Below are 5862 nucleotides of genomic sequence, written 5' to 3'. Positions count from 1 at the left end.
ACCAAGGTGGGAAGACTCTGGGGAGAGAAAGACCAGACCTGCCCTTAAGAGGTGCAGCTCAGGGATGGGCCCGTGGTCCTAGAAGGAGACCTGACATGGGATGGCTGAAGGGAGAGGGTCTGGAGTCCGGGGGAGTCTGGGTGAATCCCTGCGCCGGTTCCAGTCTCAGCTCAGAAAATCCTCCAGTTCAGTCTGGCACCGCCCCCACATCCTCCTTATCTCGCCTGCCTTTCCCAGGCAAAGTGGCCACGCGGCTCCCCTTCTGATCTCCCGCACTTCTCAGCCCCACGATGCGGCTCCCAGCCTCGGCACTCGGCAGCGGCAGCCGCTCCCTCCAAGGCGCCGACGATCTCGGAAATGGCCATTCCAGGGACGCGCCCGCCCTCTCCATCTGGCTTTGGCTTTGCTTCCTCGGATACCATCAACCCCCTCTTCCTGGCCCATCTCTCTCCCCTGGTTTACCAGCCTCTTTAGGATTATCATCTGTGTCTCCCCCTCCGTTGGGGAGGTGGGGAGGATCCCTCCAAGCTTTCTCTGTCTCTGTCTCCCTTTCTCTGTCTCTGTCTTTCTCTGTCTCCCTTTCTCTGTCTCTATCTTTGTTTCTGTCTCTGTCTCTGTCTCTCTCCTTCCCTCTTTCCTTCCTTCCTTCCTCCCTTCTTCTCTCCCTCTGTTTTTCTCCTCTCCCTCTCTCTTTGGCTCTCATCTGTGTGTGTCTTTCTGTCTCTCTGTGTGTGTCTCTGCCTCTGTCTCTCCATCATTCTCTCTCTTTCTCTCTGTTTCTCTCTCTCATCTCTGTGTGTATCTCTCTGTGTCGGTCTTTCTGTCTCTCTTGTCTCTCTCCCCCTCTATCTCTTTTTCTCTCTCATTTCTGTGTGTATCTCTCTGTGTCTCTCTCTGTGTCTATCTCTCACTGTGTGTGTCTGTCTCTATCTTTCTGTCTCTGTCTCTGTCTTTGTTTCTCCCCTCCCTCCCTCCTTCCATCCCTTCCTCCCTTCTTCTCTCTCTCTCTCTTCTCTCCCTCTCTTTCTCTTTGGCTCTCATCTGTGTGTGTCTCTCTGTGTCTTTATGTCTCTGCCTCTGTGTGTGTGTCTGTCTGCCTCTCCATCCCTCCCTCTCTCTCTGTCTCTCTGTCTCTGTCTCTGTCTCTGTCTCTCTCTCCTGCACACCCTCATACCCCCAGTAGAATGTTTGCTCCTTGGAGACAGAACTATTTCCTTTTTTTAAATCCCTGCCCAGGGTTCCTGGTAGGTATCCCCTAAGAACTTAGAGAATTAATCAGATCTCTAAAATGAAAGGATTGGGATCCTTCCAGCCCTCAGTCCTGTACACCTAAGTCCGCTGGGCAAGCATTTCAGCCTCAATTTCTCTTCTGTGAAATGGGAATGCTATTCCTGACATGACCTCCCTCAACCACAAGGCTCCTTTCATTGTGGCAGAACCGAGAGAAGTCGGCTGGAGGCCTGAGGTAAAAATCTCACCACTGAAACCTATTGACTAGCCCAGGAACTACAGACAACCCTTTTCCAGCCTCAGTTTCTTCAGCTTTGCAAAGGCCGATCATTTGTGTGGTCCTGGCCTGACTCCAGATAATGGATGGGAAGCCCTCCACAAGCACTCTCCGTTGTTATTATTCTAGAAATGGGCATTTAAATGAATTATGCAAGCAAAGCTGAGAGCCTCCCCCGGGCCCAGAGGCTGTAGTCATAATGGCTCTCCCTTCTAAGCTCCAAGGTTTACAACCTCTCTGTGATTAGGGAGTTGATGGAAAGAGGGAGGGGGACCTGGCTTCCTCCTCCATCTCCTTCAGAGCCCCTCCCTTCCCCACCTCTTGGGCCACACCCTGGGAGCTCCCTTGAAGACAAAAAGCATTGTCCCCATTTTCCCTCGGCCTCATCTTCCCTTCTGGGAAGTTCTTCCTTCCATCTTATCTCAGCCAAGGCCAAGCTGGGACACACACGGGACTTTTAGAAGACCAAGGTCCTCCCTGGTGGGTCAGGGCCCAGTGTGGGAGCTGCCCAACCTGGCCATCAGCCCAAAGGCCGAGGCTCCATGTGAGGCCTGAGACCACAGGGCCACTGGATGGGGTGGCAAAAAGCCAGCCAAGGCCATGGCCAGAATCCATGGAGAAAGACAGGGGCCCCTCTGTGCAGTGGCTTCAGAAACAAGGGGAGGAGCTGCTGGACCTTAGGTGGGGCTTTGTACCCTGACTGCAAAATGGGCTGGCGTGGGGTAGTGGGTTGTGCTTCCTGGCCTTGCACTTTGGAAGAGTGTATTTGAAAGCTACCTCAGCCACAGACCTTGAGCCAGCCACTTCTCCTCTGTTTCTTTATCTGAGAAATGGGGTAATAATAGCACATACTGGGGGCAGCTGGGTGGCACAATGAATAGAGCACCAGCCCTAAAGTCAGGAGGACCTGAGTTCAAATCTGGTCTCAGACATTTAATACTTCCTGGCTGTGTGACCCTGGAGAAGTTATTTAGCCCCAATTGCCTCAGCAAATAATAATGATAATAATAGCACCTATCTCTCAGGGCTGTTGGGAAGATCTAATGAGATTCTATGTATAAAGCTCTCTGAGTGTCCACCTCAAATGCTCTTTGAACACCAGCTCTTCTTCTAAATGATTGTTAACACATTAAGTACAAGAGATGAGGTGTGATGCAAGACACATTTTAGATGCTAATAACTGACATCTTTGCAGTTCTTTAAAGCACCTTCCATCCATTGGCGCAATTAAACCTCACAGCTGCCCGCAGGCAACATAGGTATCCTATCGCCATCTTCCACATGAAGAAACTGAGGTTCGCAGGAGCTCGGTGACTTACCCACAATCCATCCATCAGTTAATCTACAAGCAGGGGGTGCGAGGTGCCAGGTGCTGTGCCGGGCACTGGGGTGACCCCCGGCAGTGCCATCGGCTCCAAGCCCAGGTCCCCACCTTGGCATCTAGCAGGGCACATAGAGCAGGAAAAGCAGGGCTGAGGGGGTCAAGGAGGTAAAGTCAGACCCAGAAAGACAAAGAACCTGAAAGAAAAACCCAGAAAAGAAGGCAAGCACAGGGCAAGTGCCCGGCCCAGAGACAAGCCCGAGGAAAACAGAGAGAAACACCCAGAGGAGAGGGTGCTCTCGCCATTTTGTCAGAGGGAACGTGCTGCACTATGAATGCACGGGGGGCCAGAGACTGAAAAAAAAGTCCCCACATGTCAGGTAGAGTCTGAGGTGTGAGGGGGAGTGTGCGTGTAAGAACGGATGTGAATTTTTTGTGAGTCTGTGTGTTTTGGGGAGAGTGTGTGTGTGTGTGAAAATGTGTGTGTGTGTGTGAAGGAGTGTGTGAGAATGTGAGTATTTGTATGAGAGTTTGTGACTGAGTGTGAGTATGTATATTATATATATGAATTGTGTGTGTGTGTGTGAGGGAGTGTGTGTTTGAGTGTGATCTGCATACGAGTTGTATGTCAATGAACAGGAGGGTATATGAGTGTGTGTGTGTGTGTCAATGTGTATGAACATGTAAGACTACAGAGACACAGATAGATGGGGATGTGTGTAAGAGTGTGTGTGCACGAGGGAGGGTGTTTCTTGGCGAAAGTGAGTGCATTTGCATGATGGGAGCGTGCGTCTGAGTGTGTGTGAAGGAGAATGTACGTGCGTGTGTCTGAGTGTTCTGTGAGGATGACCATTATGAGCGTGTGTGGGTGTGGATATGTATGAGGGAACATGTGCCCGTGGCACAAACAGGGCATCCCTCGGGTAAGTGAAACAAAATGGCCTCGGGCCTCCCGGTCCGTGACTAGACCATGGCTGTTCTGTGAGAAGCAGTGAGGGGAATTCCGAAGGATGTGGGGAGAATGTATGGGATGATGCAGAAGAGGGAAGCCCCCGGGTGCCTTCACTCCCTTTCCTCCCCATAGCCCGGTGTCCTCCGGCTCCCTCAGCCAAAGCTGGCGCTCTCCCAGGTGCCCCCAGTCCCTTCCTCCATCCTCCCCCACGCACCTTTCTCTCTCAGTGTTCCTGACCCTGCCCTTTTGGACCTCCTCCAGCCCATGTCCACTCCTTGTGGCTCTTCGGGCCTCCTCATGCCCATCATGTCCCCTCCCTGTAGGTGCTCTCCAAGGTTCTACCCTGGGCCACCTTCCCTCTTCTTTCTTGAGGAACTTTTGAGGACACAGGGGGAGGAGGAAGTGGGATGCATCTTGGGAAATGACACTCATTTTTTTTTAAAGTATCAACGATAAAATACTTTGAATTGTTTTTTAATAAAGTCAATGTGCATGCTTTACAAACAAGTTGCAGCGAGGCTGGAGTCTGAGGCTTGGGAAGGAGCTCATTTTTAAGATGTTTATGTTTATTGACGGTCACTGAGTTTATAGAAGGAAATTCTCAAACCCAAAGAGTATAAAACATGATAGAAATGGAAGTAATGATCGTCGTCATTGTCCCTGCTCCTAGTGTTAGCATCAGAGAAGGACAAATATATATCTATATGGGCTGGATGGAAGGATGGAAGGATCGAGTGAATAAAGTGGAGGCCCTGGGATCCAATCCCGGCTCTGTGGTTTCCTAGCTGTGTGGTTTTGGGCCAAGTACTTCCTTCTGAGCCTCGGTTTCATCTTCAGGCTGGCTTGTAAAGTCCCTTTCAGTCCTAAATGATCCTCCCAGGATGCCTTTCTGGACCTCAGTGTACCCATCTTTAAAATGGGAGAACTAGAACAGATGATCTCTGGAGTCAGATTTAAAACACGCTGGTGTTATAGGAGATGTTCCCCAGCAGGGACAGTCAGAACACTGAGTTTTGGCTTTGAATGAAAGCATCTATCAATGACCAGGGTGGGATAAGCTTCAGAGCCACTCCTGCTTGGAGGAATCTGGGAATCCCAAAGCCACTTGGCCAGGGCGGCCTGTCCTTCTTCCTGTTCCTCCTGCTGGCTTTTAGCTGCATCCATCCACCCTCACCCATCTAGAACTGCTTCATGTTCTCATCTCCTGACCACAAGTACAAAGGGTCACCAGGCCCAGAACAGCCCTCCACGTCCTCTCGGCTTCCACATAGGGCACTGATCAGTCTGGAAGGTCCCTCCCAGGTCTAATATTCCGTGTTCTAAGGTCCTTCCCACCTCCGACACACTTGGACACACTCCCCTGGCCACTGCAAGTCTCCCTAGCGGAGCTGGAGATGTCTCGGGGACAACCTGTGGGCTCCCCTCGGTCCATCCCTCCCTCAACCAGTTACAAAAAGATAATCCAGGGGCACATTTCGTGCCAGTTGCCAACCCCCCCCCAGTTCTGATATTGAGGGCCTCCATGGATGCCCCCTTTTTGGAAACACCCCAAACTCTCCCTCTGATTGGTCCATGGTCCTGACCAACACCAACTCAGTTGCCCAGATTGGAACGTGAGACCTTCCGCAATCTAGACTGTACCCACATGAGACTTTGGACAAGTGGCTTGGGAAAAAGTAGGGTCTGAACGACTTTCAAAGACCCTTCCAGCTCCAAGAAGAGCCACCTTCATTTTCTGAAGCCTTCTCTCGGCTGTCCCTGAAAGCGGAGACTTGCCCAAGTGCTGGGAACTGGAGGGAGTGGTCCCCACCTCCCCTCCCCTGGGACCCGTAGACACCTTGATCTCAATCCGCCCATGTGGCCACATCTGTGAGAGTCTAGAACACAAGGGGCTCACGGATTCCCAAGCTCCATGACCAGTGGCTAATCTGCTTGGAAACCGGGGGCTTTGAGCACAAATAGGGCCGGGCCAGGCTACCAGGAGAGCCAAGCTGGGGGCCAGGAGCTGGGCTGTTCTCACCTCGGGTGTTTCTGCTGCTCCCCCTCCCTCCCCCTCGGGATGGAATCCAGAGACACAGGGCA

Source organism: Sarcophilus harrisii, chromosome 6 (genome assembly GCF_902635505.1).
Source record: "Sarcophilus harrisii chromosome 6, mSarHar1.11, whole genome shotgun sequence".
Taxonomy (NCBI): Eukaryota; Metazoa; Chordata; class Mammalia; order Dasyuromorphia; family Dasyuridae; genus Sarcophilus; species Sarcophilus harrisii.
Note: the sequence above shows the minus strand (reverse complement) of the source record.